The following is an 18,479-nucleotide window of genomic DNA, read 5'->3' on the forward strand; positions in this document are numbered from 1 at the left end:
TAATAATTTTGTATTCACGTAATAATATGTTGCATTACAAGGGATGGAACACAGCGATCGTTGTGTTAAATTCCTAGTAATGTATATTATTTTTCATAGCAAATCTTCTGAAGATTAGAGTTTCGTTACCTGCAGACCCTACCTTCCTACCTAACTACCCGTACCTCTATCTACCTAGAGTTGAAACAAAATGTTTCAACTCTAAGGATGCAAACACCGTGTTTCAACCCGCTCTACACATAGTGAAACTCGAAGAAAAAATATTTAAAACCTAGAATGGCAAACACCGAATTTCAACCCGCTCTACAGGTGTCAAACGGCCTCAATTTGACGCTGTCACGTAATACATAGTTTTTACTTACATTCTATTCAAAGCAGATTAATGTTTGGAAATCAAAGATTATTTTGTTTCATTCATCTTGAAGCCTTTAAAACTCATTATAAATTCGAAGGTATTTGATAAAATTCGTTTGAAATCTCTTTAATTTTTTTCCAAATAATTTTTGTAAGTATTATATTTATTTTTGAACATATTTTCTTAAAACTATTCAAATACTACGTTTTTCAATTTTTTAAGAATAGTTGCGCATCAGACCCTCAATTCATAAAGTCTGCTTTTAATACTTTGAATCATAATTTGTTAATTTTTCATGTTTTGGATTTGAAAAGATGCCTTTTTGGATACTCAGGAAAGAACTGGTTAATTTTTGTGTGCTAAAAGTTAAAAAAAAACGGCCTATCATATGAAAAAAATGGATGAAGGAAATTTTGTAGGTACGTTTTGGAATATACGCCTTAATAAACATTTTAATTTGTCTTGTGTCGTTTTTCCAAACATTCGATTCCATTATTTTTAATGTTATCTTTTACGATTAAAACGAAAACCACGCGTCTTATAAAAAAATTATTCAAAAACAATTTTTAGACATTTTTGGGTTTAAAAACTTTTGTGAATTTATTCTCTCGTATCTTGTGATATTTTTCCAAAAATTTAATTTTTTTTTTTAAATTTTTTTTATAAATAAAAGAAAAACTTCGTGTCCTATAAAAAACTAATTATTAACAAATTTTTTTTTTGAGTGCACAATGTTTGTCTTATCATTTTTTTTACTATCTTGCATAGTTTGACCGCAAAATGCAATCTTTGATTTTTTATTATGTTTTGTGCGGTCAAAATTTGAATTTTTCGAAAAAATTAAAAAAGTTGTTATGCTAATCTTATAGGGCTATCGAAAATTAACGTTTTTCTTCTTTTGTCCTTTTTCATATCGTGCGTTATTTGGCTTAAAATGTTTGTCTTCGTTGTGTTTTTTGGAATTTTGTAGATGCTATAACTCTTGTAATTTTTTTAATAAAAAAAGTAATTCAGGAGTAAATGTTCAAATTTTTGAATACTATAAATATACGTACAGAAAATTGTGGAATTAAAAAAAAGTGTTCTCAAAAATATTAAAAATGAGCTCACTTGTTGAGTTTTTATCTAAAATGTCTGGCTAACGAATTTGACCTTTAGTTAAGGACACTAAAAGAATGTACCAAAGGCCGATCTAATAGAATAATTTTTTCGAAAGTATGGTGCTCACAGACAGAAGACAGACAGACATGTATACATACAGACACAATAGTGAAAACCTGTTTTTCGTGTTCAGGGGGTCTCGAAATGCTGACATTTGACCAAACGGGGGGGGGGGGCACATTTTACACAAACCTAATACCTTCTCTGATTAAAATGTAAAAATTGTTCAAATATAATTGCTTATGTTTTATAAAATAAAGTTCATTAACATAAACATGGAAGAAATGTATGATTACGAATCAATTAGGCAGCTGGCCTACTCGCTACGTATTCAGTACAAGATCTTGCCAATAAAATTTCTAATTTTATGGTTATGACGTTCGGAAAATTAAAAAAGGATTATTGAAAACCTCATTGATAATTGATCTAGATGGAAGACTAGATCTGTCCTCCACGAACCCTAGAACTCACGGTAGAGTTAAAATGCTAAAATAAGTCATTATCAATAATTATAGTCAATAACCTTGAAGTTCAGTAATTTTACTATAAAAAAGTGTGATAATGTTATAAAAAATTTATATGGGTATAATTAGATAAGTATTTTCATTTCCTCTTATAATTCTATGAAATAATGTGCATAAAAATACATTTTTTTTACCAAATTTGAAATAAATGCTACTCAAAAAATCATTGAACATTTTTTCAGTTTATCAGGTTGAACTAGGGTATTTGAAAAGGTTTCAAATGATTTCTTAACATTTCCAAGGATTTTAAAGACTTTTGGCGGACTGTTATAAGATTTCAAATGTTTTAAGTAATTTTGAAGGATTGTTAATGCTCCTAAGCAGTAAAATTCCGTAAAATACTCCACTACTTAAGAACTGTCCCTTTGGAAAGATACGAATGTACCTGTGTCAGCTAAAAATGTCATTAGGTGGCAGCATACTATTGTTTGATGCAGGTAAGGGTGACTGTCTGCCACCAGTAGTACACTGTAGATAAAATTATTGTATTACATAATTAAAAGTCGGCGGGTTACAAAAATATAGAAATTCTTCCGAAAATTGCAACCCCTGTTTTTGGATATGTTTGATACCAAATTCTTACACAATGTTGATAGAAAGATTTAATTTGAGTTATTATTTATATTAATTATTTAATGATATTTAATTATTAAATAATTATTTATCGTTAATGGTTAATACAAATTAAATTCTTAATAAATATTTCAAAAGTATATTATTCACATTATATCTAAAAATGAATTTCTAATTATTTTCGAAAAGTACTCTTTACTTTCTTCCAGCATAAAATGACTGATTTCCTTGTCACTTAGAAAATGACTGACAATTCAGTGACTTTTATTGACTGAGAAGCAGTCATTTTGAGTGATTGATTGGATCGGTCACCAATAAGGACTGATTCAACAGTTGGCGCGACTTTTTTGCCAGTCAAAATGACTGATTTTCCTGTCAAATCATGCTTGATTGATTGAATCCGTCACATTTTGACTGATTCTGAGCACTATAATAACAAATTAAAAAGCTTCATGAAGCAAAACATACAAAGCATTTAAATTGAAATGACTGCGAGGCATTCGCAGAATTGCTAATTCTCATAGCGAGTAATAATAATATTTTTTAAGAAAATTTTACTACAAAAATATTGATACATAGAGTATATTTTTCAACTTTATTATTTGCCAATCTATTTAGAAAAACTCTTATATATTTTGAGCTGTGTTCGTTAAGCGATAAACTCGATGTTTTTTTTTTTGAATAAAAGTATGTTAGGACGTCTATTAGATGTCGAAAATATATCCATCAAACATCCATTGCAATATAAATATAAAATACAATTGAAAAGTTACTGTAACTAATATTTATACCTTTTAGGACAATTTTGCTACCATTAGATTTATACTATTATACTAATATTCATAATACTTATATCCATAGACGTTCGTTGTAATGTCAGTATAAAAACAATATAAACATTATTGTAACTAATAAAAATACTTTTCAGGGCAAGTTTTCTAGCATTATATTTACATTTTTTGGTACGTCCACAATTGCAACCTAAAAGGCATCTATAAGACAAAAAATTGCCTGTCATTAGACATCCTATATATGTCTTAATGTTGTCTTACTGCCAAATCGACGACATCGACATTGACGTCCATGGACTTATGTGGACGTCTTAGCAACTTATTTTGGACGGCGCGGTGCCCGATGGGTGTATGCACATTTTTATTGTTATTATACCAAAATTATTTCCTAACATTGTTAACTCAAACATTTTCTTTTTTGTAAAAACTGTTTATCTTAAATGTAACAATTTCTTGAAAAATGTGTGGAAATGCCTACATTAAGTTCTATATACAGCTTGTTGTTTAATAATTGATATTATTTCAGTATATAACACCTAACTTTTTTTCAGTATACATGAGATTTTTGTATCTCATAGTGACTCATCTATAGTTTTAATAATCATCTAATATAGTTACATATGATTCTATTGGATCCATGACAAAAATCCCAAAAGACAAAGCGCCCGCCCAATGAGAGTCGCGTTCCGTGAAAAAGGTCAGCGAATCAGAGAGAAAATAGGGGCGTGCTCATGCATACATCCATCGCGATGAAGCGAGTAGCCCTGTGATTCGCGGGCCTTTTTCACGGAGTGCGTCTATCATTGGGCGAGCGCTTTGTCGTTTGGGCTTTTTGTCGGAGATCCATTCTACTAACAAATCATAAAAGCAATGTATTATACAATTTTTAAGTTTACGGATTATTGCAAAATAAAGAGATAATACAAATGACTTGTTCCTGGCTGTTGTAGTGAAATAACATTTTCACTGGGATATAATCCTAAACGTAATAAAAAATTGTTCACTTTTAATAAAATTACAATTCAGATTACATTACTCAACATTGAAAAATAATTCAAAAACTTTAAAGAAACTTTTAAATACTTCACAATCTTCTTCTTTACTGAGAACGATGCAACTTCGATAATAACTGCTCATGAATTTGATACACGATTATAAATATAGGACACCTAAATGCATTTTTTATGGGCGCCCGCTAATAAATATATTGGTTTTTTACATATGCTAACTTTCGATGGCACCTTTACGTACCTCAAGGGAATTTTCAGATCAACTTATTTATGTAAAAAGTATGACTCCATTTTCGCTTACAAATACGAAAGGGGGCAACTCATTCAATTTATTACAAAATCTTGACTAATTATCGGCTGTCTTTAATTATTTGAGTAATTGTTAAGTACTATTTTTTAAATAAAATTAAAAAAAAAACTAATTACTTTTATTTCGTAATACCAATAATCGTATAGATATAAATTAATAATATTAAAAACCTAAATGTGCAAGCGATATGTAATGCATATGAGACGCACGTTATGATTTTCATAACGTGCTATTGCGATTACTCCGTGACCTTCTGATGAGAATTTTAACGTAGAATCTGAATTTCACCAATTTAAAAGTTGATCTTGCTGTTTTTTGTTACTTTTTTTGTTGCATGATACGGAAGGGATACTATGTGGATACTACGAGGATACTGTGTATGTAGACTATCTTTTCCGTTCACTCGTCCAATAGGACTCTTAGCTACTGCCGCTATATTTTCTTCACTACGTGCTGGATGTGATCTATTCGGCCAAATATCACCCAATAATGAATATTGTTTCTCCAATTCGTAGATGGTATAGCGAATAGTGAACTCAGAAGGCAGACTATAAGCACCATAATTTGACCGAAGCGCGCGAAATACATTCTTCACAGAACACGAATTTTCGTAGTACAATTGCACAATTTGTAAAAGGTGTTTAAGCTTGAGTCTTTTCATGATGAAATGTCAATCAATACTGAACCAAAAAAACATGACAGCTTGAAACGACTTGCACGTCATCTGTCACAATTACCATATTGAAAAAATCTCTAGTTGGATCACCCTTTATAATAATTACGTTTAATCACAAAAATAATTGAATAGTTGTAGCTTGTAACAAACTAGTTTAATTTTACGTATTTTCAAGCTTGTATTTTCCTTAAGTTTTTCAATTATTTCAATTATGACTAAAAAGAATATATCTTCGATAATAACTGGTAAAATATAATAATTTAAATGTTTCTGAACAGTTTCGATAAACATATACAAATTTTTGGGCAGTAACACGTAGAAAAAATTCACTCGCTTCGCGGGCACATTATTATCTCGTGCTGCGCGCGCGACTCTCAAGTTTGAGCACGCCTAGGGTGTGCAACTGTTGGCCCTCGCGCTTCGCGCTCGATAATATATTTATCTTTCAGTGTTTGTATATTCCTACACTTGTGCACAAATTTGTTGAAACTAAAGATCAAAGGATCTACAAAAGTAATTTGGTGATAGTGAATTCTTTTATGTTATCGCTCCGTCGGCTTTAACGAACACATCCTCATCACGTGTCTCGTGCTTCGCACTCGAATTTGTCCCTTAAATTGTATCTCTTTTCCATAAATGAATATTATTACAATTCATAACATGCATTAATATCAAAACACACGTAGTTTCATTTTCTCCTTTTAAAAATTCGCATTCTTTGAAGAACGTTTTATTATTAAACATTTTATTGTAACTTCTGCCGATTTTTCAAAAACTATAGTTGTTCATTTCCAAATTTATTTTTGCGATTTAAGCGTTACAAATATGGTCTACACATTAGTATTACCTTTTTTTAACTTCTAATTATTTCTCTAAACTCAGTGACTCAGGAAACTTCGATTAAAGAGGGGTTGTGGGCGAGGCGAGGGGGTGATTAGTTTCAACCGGGAGTAATACCTGGTTGGTGTTTTATGCTAAGAAGGTGACCAACCTTCAGAAGCGTTGTGCTAGATGTGAGTTCATATGATCTCATTTTCACATTCCCGGCCCTCCTTTAGGATCGAAACCAAAAACTTATTTTTTTTTATTGCAAACACATTTATATAACTGAGAATCTTTGAAATATTGTGAAATAGTTGAATAAAAAAATGCAATTTTTGATTTTACATTTTTTTTGCTATCAAAATTTGAATTTTCGATTTTTCAAGAAAATTCAAAAAGTTGTTATAATAATCTTGTAGGGCATTAGAAAAAAAAACATTTCTCTTCTCTTGATTTTTTTTTATATCGTGTGTTATTTGGCTTAAAATGTTGATTTTCGTGTGTATTTTGAAATTTTGTAAGTGCTATAATTCTGGTAAGTTTTGGTTTTATCAAAAAAAGTCAATGCGATAAATTGTTTGTTTTTTAAAGTACTATAAATATCTGTACAGAAAATGTTTGAAACTTCAAAAAATGTCCTTACATATTTTCAAAATACTCTAATTTTTTGAATTTTTATCCAAAATAGCTGGCTAACGAACTTGACTTTTAGTTTCTGATACTCAGAGAGTGTGTCAAAGGCCAATCAAAAAGATTTATTTTTTTCAAAAGTTGTCGTGCTCACAGGCAGACAAACCCAGTGGGCACAAAGTTTGGCAACGTCTTTACGACATCGTTGCGACATCTTTATGACAATTTTACGACATCTTATGTTCATGTCGTTAATGTGTCTTTACGATATCGTAAATAAGTCGCATGATCTGACGACGTCTTCCGGACATCGTAAAGACAGCAAAGCGACATGGACATAGGATGTCGTTAAGTTGTCGTAAAGACTTCACCAAATTTTGTGCCCACTGGGAACGTAAAGATAGACATATAGACAGAAACATTCGTAAAAATCTGTTTTTCGGATTCAGGGGGTCTGAAACCTGAACCTTTTGACATAAACTAGGGGGCAGATTTTTTTTACTATTAATGACGTTTTTCATGATTGAAGCCAAAACTACCAATTCTATCAAAAAGTGATTCATAACAAATTTGTAGATCTTTTTTCAAATGAAAAATTTTTTCATACCCATCTTTTACCGTCTTTTGGATATTTTGGCCGAAAAATGAAATTCCTTGATTTTTCATTATTTTGTATGCTGTCAAAATTTGAATGTTGAATTTTTCAAGAAAATCCAAAATTTATTATGATAATCTTGTAAGGCATCCAAAAAGCAACATTTCCTTTTCTTGATTTTTTTTCATATCGTGCGTTATTTGCCTTGAAATTAGCATTTTTGTGTTTTTTTTTAAATTTTGTAAATGCTATAACTCTAGTAATTTTTTATTTGATGAATAAAGTCATTAGGCTAAATTGTTTAAATTTGTAAATACTATCAATAACCGTACGGAGAATTTTTTAATTCTGAAAAAAGTGGTCTCAAAAATATTCAAATTGTGCACACTTTTAGCATTTTTATCCAAAATGTCTGGCTAACGAACACATTCGTAAAAAACTGGTAACGACACATTCGTAAAAAAACTGTTTTTCAGATTCTGGGGGTCTCCAAACGTTCACATTTGGCAAAATAGGAGGGGGAGGGGGTGTCAAATTTTACACAAATATAATACCTTCTCTGATGAGAATGAAAAAATTAATTAATTTGCCATAAATAATGTTTTGATACTTCCGTTTTTGGTTTTAATCGTGAAAAATAGCATTTAAAACATTTGAAAAAAGTGATTTTTTTGAAAAATACACATGACGAAAAAGAAATTAACAAAAAAAAAGTTGTCATGAGAATGTGCCCACGAAGCAGACTGGTTTTTTTTATTGTTAATACAGTTTTTCGCGATTAAAACACAAAATACGCATTCTATCCAAAAGTGATTTATAACAAATTTGTAGGTTTAACCGCTAAATGCAATTTTTGATTTTACATTATTTTTGTATGCTATCAAAATATGAAATTTCGATTTTTTTTAAACTCTGGTAAATTTTGGTTTTATCAAAAAAAGTCATTAAGACGAATTGTTCGTATTTTTGAATACTATAAATATCTTAACAGAAAATTTTTGAAACTCGAAAAAAATGTCCTCAAATATTTTCAATCTGCTCTAATTTTTTGAATTTTTAACTAAAATACCCTGGCAGACCGAAGGAACCGAATTGAGCCTCTACAAAGTACTCGTAAAGATAGCATTCGGTCCCTATTCTGTTACTTTTTAAAAATAAAAAAACAGCAAGATCAACTTTTAAACTGTTGAAATTCGGATTCTACGTTAAATTTTCTATTGGAAACTGATGGAGTAATCGCAATACTTTTTTGGCAATGTTAGAAATGTAAAAAATGTCATTAACTTCTGCTGAAGGTGACTTTAAGCGCATCCATAATAGCTCAAGTAGTATGTTGCGCGCGAATTTTAAAAATAAAATTCTCTCTTACTTACATCGTAGCGTTGTTATCTGAATTTTCCACTGCGTGGCACTAACATTCAGAAAAAATTCTTAAAGTTCCGACGGTACGCTTCCCGGTAACAAGCGTTGAATTCAGAAAAATTAAGAAATTGTATTCCCATGAATACGCGATTTTTCATCCGTCTAAAAATCTCCCAACGGGAACAGAAAAAGTGCAAATCCTATTCCTCTCAATCGACTTAGTAAAATTTAACGAAAGCATTTATTTAATCTATTTTTCATTATTAAATCTTCTTATAACTTATGAATTCGAAAAATATTTAAATTTACATTTATTTATATTTTAATAATTTATTTAAAAGTCTTAAAAAATGCAACAAAGAAATCTATGCAAATGTGTGAATTTAAATAATTTTAACTCTATAGAGGCAGAGTAGAATTGGTGAGAATTAAAATTTCAGAATTTACATTCCGCATGAAGGAATTAAAACAACTTATTACACATAGTTTGTGAACTTATTAGAAGGAATTAAATAAAATCAAAATATGACCACTTTTGAGGAATAAAAAATATCTCTGTTTTGATTAAAAATTAATGAGCTTGAAGTTCCGAATGTTCAAATGAACGAAATTTTTTACTGGTGACTTTTTATACCAAAAAAAGTCCTCAAAGTTTTGTTTATTTATATTGGAAATAACTTACTATTAAAAAAGATTTATCATTCATATTTTAAATTGCTGTTGGAACAATATTTATGAGTAAAATGGAAATAGCGAAAAATATTTCGTTCATTTGAACGTTCTGAACTTCAGGTACATTAAACATTAATTTGCTAACAATTTTTTTTGTGTGTGAAAAATTACTCTTTTGTTGAATTTTTTTTCCAATTGGAAATTAAATTTTTTACTTCAAATTTAGATTTTATATATTTTCTATGACAACTTTGTTTAAGAAGAATTAAAAAGGCGACTTGTGGTAAAAAACGAAAAACTGATTCGAATTCACCACAAAGAACTACTTGGAAAACGATACATATTTTATTTTTTAAATGTAAACATCACATTATGTTGACCAGTTTTATATCTCATTTGTATTCAGCGTATTGTTCAGAAGAAATATTTTGCGATTCTCTCAGCAAAAAATCTGGTTGATATTTAACAAATTAAAAAAAAGAAGTATTCATTTGTCTTAAAACTCAGGATAATAACACTGATTTCAATATTCTTCTTCTGGAAACGTTCTTGAATTTTTCAAGCACCTTTTTTAATTTTATCAGGGATTAATTTTTAATTGTTTTGTTTTGCGTATAAAAGAATGTATGTTAGAAATTTTACAAAATTAAGATTCCGGCATTTGAATAAATGGTCAGGGAAAATTAAATGTTGGAATTAGTAACGTTAGAGAAGTTTGAAAATAAAGAATAGGATTACCCTAATATAATGTTTTGTTAGTCATTTATTTGCCTCTTATTTATATTAATTTTCGTCAGTTGTTTTCTCCTGATGATTATGCTTTTAGTTAAGAATTTTATTATTAAGTTGAAAAATCAACAATTTTATGAAGAAGTAATCCTTTTTGTTTAAAATATCCACTATCATATAATTCGTCAAAATTTAATATTTTTTCGAAATTATTCTTTTTAATTAAAAATTTTCCTAGTTAATTTTTGGCTAAAAATTGGGGTTTTTACAATGAAAATTTAACTAATTAGATCAAAGTTGAACCACTGTTAGAAATTAATTTTTTTGTTTCACTGTTCAAATCTATGATTCAAAATTTTAATATTTTGTGGAAATTTCGTTTTTGTTTAATTTAAATTCAATTTCTACCCGAAAATGTTAGTTTTCCGTTGTTTGCTGAAATTTGATCTGTTTCAGTTATAACTTTGTCTTTTTTGGTAGAAAGCTAATTTTGTGGATCAAAATGTCTTCTTTCTTGGTTCAACTGCAACTTCTTTGTTTGTTGAAGATTCATTATTGGCATTACAAATTCTTCACTTTGTTTCACAATTAAATTATTTTTTTAAAGGTTTTTTTTTGTAAAGAATAAATATTTTAGGGTTGGAAATTCAATTGCTTTGTAGAAAATTCATCTTGCGGGCTGACACTTTGTGTTTTTTTCATCAAAATTTGACCTCCTTTGGAATGGAAGCTTCTAATGTGTCCCCTAAGGGTTAACATTTTTCTTGCACTTTCTTCTTTATTCCTTTACACCCCCCCCCCACAAACTTACTTGGTGGTGGAAGAGAGACCTACAGTTTAAGGTGGGTTCCGAATCACCAAGGCAACAGCTTTAAGTGCTTAGAGAAAACCTTTTTCTCTAGATGTACCGGTCCCACGACTCTCCGGAGATGAACAACTCTCAGCCGACGGAGTAGGTCCAAAGCCTGCGCTTTAGCCCCCACGACCATCGTCCCACTTATTTGACCTCCTTTGTTAAAAACTTATTTCTTTGCTTGCAGATTCATCATGTTAGTTAAAAATTCATCTTTAGTTGAAAAGTTAACTATGTTGTTGAAGTATTTATTTACTTAAAAATGATATTTTTTAGATGAAAATAGAACTGTTCATTTGAAAATGTATTTAGAAAGTTAATCATTCAAAAAGAGATTATTACACACGGAATCCAACTCAGTTTAATTATATTAACAGTAACAAATTATTGGATAGTACAAATATCATTATATTCGCTAAAGTTAAAGGAAAATGAAACTATATAATAATTACGATTTCAGCTTTGTGACTTTTCACAGTGGTAACCCTGGCGGACCGAAGGAACCGAAAGGAGCCTCTACAAAAGCACCCTTAAAGATTTAAAGGCACTTTCTCAGGCTTGATTTTTAGTCCATGTATTATAATTGACAACTTTTCTCCTACAATAATCTATAATCTCCATAATAATGAAAATTGTTAAATACAATACCTCAAAGGGGGGTTTTAGAAAAATGGTCTGTTTTTTTTTCTTCTAATTAATTGAAAATATGATGTATTTTATGCGCCTGGAAAGGAGTGAATCGCCACCCTAGGCTTACAACTATTTACATGAAGTCCTATATCAAATCCCTTATCTCTATTCCCTGTAATAGCACAATTTAGGACTTATTAGCACACGAGTGAGGGAGCGAATGAAAGCGAGAGTGCAAGCGAAAGAGAGAGAGAGAGAGAGCATGAGAACGCAAACACATCTCAGTCTATATAACTCTTACATTACCATCACTTACAATCTTTACGCTTCTAATCTAAGCGACTGCCGTTTCCTTTTTCTTTCCTTTTTTATACCTCCATTTGCCTTTTTTCACATGTATTCTTTCATTCTCTCTCATTCGCTCCTATAGCACCCTCTAACTCCTTCATCCATTCTTCTCCTAATCCATCCTCCACTAGAATCTTAACAACATTCTCCAGCCAGCTTTCTTCGTCTTCCATTACTCTCCTATATCCTTCCCATACATACTCCCATGTTTCCTCCTCCCATTCACATATTCTACACTTTCAGTTCTCTTATTTTTCCCAATAAATCCCCTTCCTTACCTCGTTTCACAATCTACATCTTGCTATTCTGCTCCACCTTCTCTCTCCTCATCCCTTTTCTAATTACTTTGAAACTCCTTCCTTTTTTATCATCTCATGCCATTGATTGTATTTTGATTCCTTAATTATCCCCCATATTCCTATTAATTGTCATTTCCGCTCCCTTTTTTCAATTCTTCATAGTTTACTCCAGACCTGCCTTCTATTTCTTTAGCATTAAAGAACTCCCTCCTCTTTTCTTCCCATCTCGTTAATTTTATCGCCCTCCCTCTCCTCTCTTCTACCTCCATCAAATACTTTCTCGCCAACTCCCCTTCTTTTCCCTCCCTCAGATTCGTATCAAATTTCCATGCGCTCTTTCCCGCTCCAATATTGAACTTATCCCTTTGCGGTTCTTCTCTCACCATATATCCTAGCGTCCTTCAGCATGCCCCTAGTGTCCACCTTATATACCTTGCTTGTCAATTCTCAATATCTTTCCTTTCTTTCCATCCCCATATCTCTGCTCCATAAACTAATACTGGCCCTACCAGCGTATCAAATAACCGCATTCTCCTTCTCCAATTTTGTTAACCTTCTTTTTCCTATTCCCCATATCTGTTTCATTACCCCTGCTGCTTTTTTATCTTTTCCCTTATATGAGCTCTATGATCTCCATTCGTTTTCAAGATATATCCCAAATATTTAAACTCTTTTCCTTCTTCTAACTTTATTTCCTTGTATCTTCCTGTTCATTCTTTCTTCCTTCCCCCTCTTGTTCTAAACCTCATTATCTTTGTCTTTTCTAAATTTAAATTCAGCTTTTTCCCATCTAAGTATTTCTCTAATCTTGTAATTAATTCCGCCATCCCTTCTTCATCCTCTGCCATTAACACTGTCGTCTGCGTATGCTGGTTTTTGTATCTTTTCCTTTGCTATCCTAACTTCTCCTCAACCTTTTCTCCTTATTCCTTCTTCCAAGTCGGATATTAATATATTAAATAAAACTGGCCTCATAGGACACCCTTGCCTCACACCTCTCACCAACCAGAAGCTATCTCCTACTTGCTCTCCTACGTTTACCCTGCATTTTCTCTCTCTAAAAACTTCCTGCCCTCTTATTTGCTAAATAGTTCAGAACATATATGTTGTCCATTACCCCCATTCCTTTTCTAAACCGTATCTGTTTCGGTGGCTCGATCTTATTTTCTTAAACTTCTATCTTCAATCTTTCCGACAAAACAGTTACATATACTTTATACAGTGTTATCATCACCGTCACACCCCTATATCTTTAACTGTCCTCCTAAGCCTTTCTTTATCATTGGTATAACTACTCCTTCTTTCCATAACTCTGGCCACTCCTCTCCCTTGTTATGTCCTCTTCCTCATTTCTTTCTGTACCATATTTTCTTCCCTATCGAACTTTTCTCTGTACTCCTCCTAGAAAATCCAAAAAATATTTCTTTCATTCTACTATTTCAATATCTTTGTTTACTCTTTCTTTCTCTTTATTTACTACCTCTTATACCTCTTCTTCTGTCCTAGCGTTTTCCGCCTCTAACTCAAACCTTTTATTCTCTTCCTCTTTCTTTTGATCACACAACTCAGTATACTCTTTCCTTTTTTCCTATATCTTTTCCCATTACTTTTTTCTTTTCTCCACTTTCTTAATTCCTTTCTGACCTCCTTTTTCGCTTTTACAGTCATCATCCCATCCATTTCTATTCCCCCCTCAGTAATTTCATTTTTGTTTGTGCACTCTAATCCTCTTTTTATTTCTCCTATCATTTTTTTATCTCCTCGTCCACATTTCCCTCTCCCATTTTGATATTTCTGACTTTTTCTCTAAACTGTTATTTTCCTTCCCATGACCAATCCTCTTTTCCTACACTTTTTACAATTGCTCCCCTTTTATTCATATTGCTATTGCGTTTTGGTCCCTCTAATATCACTATTAAGGGAAAATGATCCGAATCAATATAATCATCTACCTACAGTTTCTTAACCTGCTCTCTTACCTCACCATCCACTATCACATGATCAATTAACGTTCCCCTTTCACCTTCTGAGCGTGTATATTCTCCTTTCATATCCCTCTATATTTCCGTTTAAGATATACCATCACAACTCCTCCAAGCTCTTCAAAAAATTTTTTCCTCCCTATTTAGTACCTTATTTTTGGATTTTCTTCCTCTCTCTTCTTCCTATTCCCTTCTTCCTATTTCTCCTGTTCTCTCATTTAAATCCCCACCTATTATCAGCCTAATCTCTTCTTTATTTTCTTAAATCATGTCTTGCATCTCCTCTACTTTCTCTATCATATCACTGTTCACATAAGCCCTCACTACCTTCCACTTCTCTACTCCCATCTTTACCTCTTCTACTATTAATCCTTCTTTTTGTTCTTTCCTCTCTTTCTTATCTTTCCCTGTTATACATTCACTCCTCACACCCATCACCATTTCTTCCATTGCTCTGCCCTTTTTATTCTTCCACTTTTCATTTTGAACTTGCTATTTGTAACCTCTTGATAACCTTCCCCTTAGACTTTCCCATCCCTTTTCATCTAGCCACGTCTCCATTATTATGACTACATCCCATTGTGTTAAATTTCTCATAAACTCACTAACCTTTCTCTTCAATCCTGCTATACTTCAGTAACATATCTTCCATTTTTCCCTACTCTCGTTTCTCCTCCCTTTTTCTTTCTTATTGTTTCTTATTTTCCTATCTCGTGTTCCGTCCTCTCCTAGCTTCTCTGCATCTCATCTCTTACTACCTGTTCCCTTTCTTCATACCAGTCCCACCATACTCCGTCTATCTGTATTCTGTCATACTTAACTCATGTTCTTCTTCCCTTTTTTCTTTACTCTTCCACTATTTTCCTTAACTTATACTGCATCTTCCTTGCTACCCATGTCCAATCATCCTCTATTCTCTACGACCGTTCATATAACATCCTCTGCTTTTTCATGACTTCGCTCTTATGTTCCCATTTCTTTAGCCTCACCAGTACCATTCTCTCCCCTATTCGCTCTTCCCTTCCAACACTTCTCACTTCCACTATCTCTACCTTTGCATTAAGCCTTTTTAGTACTTCTTCCACTCCTTCCCTCTAATCCTATACCTTTTATCACTATGTTTCTTTTTCTTTGTTCCCTCTCTTTCCTTTCTATTCTTCGTTCTATTCTTCTTAGCATTTCCTTTTCCCTGGTCCCTGACTGTTCTCAGTGACTGTTCCCTGACTTCTTCCTATTTCTTTATTTCTTTCTTAAGTTCAAACATTACCCGCCTAATTTCCTTCTTTAATTCCTCCCCCCTTTTCGCAAGCTTTTCTTCATAAATCCCTATTACTTGTATCATCACAGTCTTTCCTCCTTCATCGAAATTTCAATTTTATCTCCGCTTCCTTCAGCTCTCTTACTATTATCATCCTTTTCTACTAAATTCTGCTTTTTCGGCGACAATCTAAACATTTTTGGATATTTCAAACTCGCACCGATATCTCCCTTCTCTACACTGCTTTCCCTCTCCCCTCTCTTCCTTTTGATGAAAACCTCAATCGATCCCAAGCTTTTTGCTCTTAATCTCTCCTTTTCTATAGGTTTCTTATACTTCCTGCTCTAAATCTGTTTTTTCGCGATGATACTCGCTCCTGCGTGCGGTGCGGCGGGGAAGGCGGCTGAGCCTTATTGGAAACTGTAAAAAGATCCATTACTCCAAATTCCCTCAGTAGGCGGCAAACACTTGTGAATGAATGGATGCTTTTCAACAATACCATTATGCTGTAAGCATACAGTAGCAGTGTTATTGAATGGGACACGAGGCCGTTTTGTAAATTTATTTCTAAAAGGCACGTTGACATTTGCCTTCGCAATGCTTATTTTTCACTAATCAGTAAACTTAAATTCAACAAGAACTTATCACTTAGCAAGTAGCAAATTTGTTTCAGTAAAAAAAGAAAGAAATGCAACAACCTCATTAGCCATAGAAATGCATTTTAAACCAAGCAGGTTTCTTTTCTACCAAAGACCACGAATTAAAAAAAATTGCATACATTTTCAATCAAACATTTAGGTTTGCAACTAAAAGCGATCAGTCATCAACCCGAAATGAAAGAGTTGCATTTTTACTTAGATAAACGTTTATTTTTCGGCCTGCTGGCCTTAAAAAATGGACTTGCTTACACTTCCATTTTTTTAACAGAATTTTCTTACATCTAACTCTTACAAATACCATCCATCCATTCACACCTCGCACGCATGTCTCTCTTTCCTCGCTATGTCTCACATTGCCTACCTCTGTCTCCGCGGCTAACGCCTAATACTCAACTACTATTTACAATATTTACAATTTTTCTTACATCAACTTCCTCTCTTATTTACAATCCTTCCTCCTCAATTCCTCTTCCTCCTTCTTTCTCTTCCTCTTCATCTTACCCAACACCCCTACTATAATTCTCCATGAAACCGCATCTCATTCTCGCCATAGGTTCCTAACTTCCTTGCTCTCCTTTCTCACACATTTGCGCTCTCTTCCTTAGCATAATCCACACATAGATTCCGTTAAACCTTTACTTCTGCCTTCTCTTTCTCCATGCCATTTTTTTGAACCAACTCATATAACTTCCTTTCTTCCGCGTGCATCTTTCTCACTCCATCCATCTGCAATCCATTCGTTCTAAAATACCTTTCCCTTTTCACCTCCTTCTTTGCACCACTACGCCTTTTCTCCCTCTCTCACGTACACTCCCTAACCAGCTTATTTTCCCGCTCTTCCAAAAATTTCTCCTCATATTTACACGATCGACTCCCTGTTGTAATCCCTAAACTCGTTCTTCCTGTTTCCCTTCTGACAATTTAGTTCTGCGTATTCCTTGCCAACCCCAGTGTCCACTTTACATACCTCTCCTGAATCCTATTTACCTCCTCACTTACCTTCCACCCCCACACCTTCACTCCGTAAAATAACACACTCATCACTAACGAATTAAACAATTTCATTCTCCTTACGAAACTATCTGCGAACAACCTCTTCCTTAGCCCCCACACCTGCCTCGTCAACACATTTGCCCTTCTCACCCTCTCTTTTATATGACCATCCACTCCCTCATTCCTTCGAAACAGGAATCCAAAGTACACAGACTCTTCCACCTCCTGCACCACTTTGCCCTCCTACTTCCTCTCATCTCCCTTATCTCTCCCATCTCCTTTCCTGAACACCATAACCTTCAACTTGTCCGCATTTAACTCTAACCTATTTGTTCTTGTATCCTCTCAATCTTTTCATTATCTCCTTCAAAGCCTCCTCGCTATTTGCTACAGCGCACTATGTCATCTGAATATGCGAGTGACCATATCCTGACTCCTCCTACCCTAACACCTCCTACAACTCCGTCGCTAGCTTGCAAAAAGCGTTTGGCTAAACGGGTACCCTTGCCTCAACCCCCTATCCATCCAGAATCCCTCAGAGATTCTCTCTCCTCCTCTCACCCTATCTTCGTCTCCTCGTTTACCTCCCTTACCCTTTCGATCAGGCCCCTCTTCACTTCACTCTCTTTCATTGCTTCCCACAACCTCCCACTATCCACCGAAGGAAATTCGCCTTTATATCTAAAAAAACACGTACACTTTGGCACCCTTTTTGATTGCTTCTCTTTCCACCACGTCCTGCATGACGCAAATATTGTCAATAGTACTCCTTTCCTCCCTTAAGCCCGCCTGCGTCTTCGGCAATATTCCTTTCCCCTCAACATCCTTGCGCAGCCTATCTGCCAACACCATCGCGTATATTTTGTACGCAGTATTTATTAACGTAATTCCTCTATAATTCTCCTGCTTATTCCTATCCTCTTTCTTATACAATGGTAGATCAATCCCTCTCTCAAACCTCTTGGGAATCCCTCCCCCTCCATACTTTTTTCACTTCCTCCTTCAGCCTCTGCCTTACCTCTTGTGTGCCAAGCAGCCACGCTTCGTTTTCTACTCCGTTCAGCCCTGCTGCCTTAGATTTTATCAACTTCCTTATCTGCTTCTCTATCTCCTCGTCATGCAGATCCTCTCCATCTACCTCCCTCGTTCTTCTAATCTCCTCATCTCTCTTCCGTGTATGTGACCCCTAAAATGAATCCTTAAAAAATTTCCTGCAATCGTCGCTCCCTACCTTCTCACTTATCCCC

This window comes from Belonocnema kinseyi, chromosome 6, assembly GCF_010883055.1.
Source record: "Belonocnema kinseyi isolate 2016_QV_RU_SX_M_011 chromosome 6, B_treatae_v1, whole genome shotgun sequence".
NCBI lineage: Eukaryota > Metazoa > Arthropoda > Insecta > Hymenoptera > Cynipidae > Belonocnema > Belonocnema kinseyi.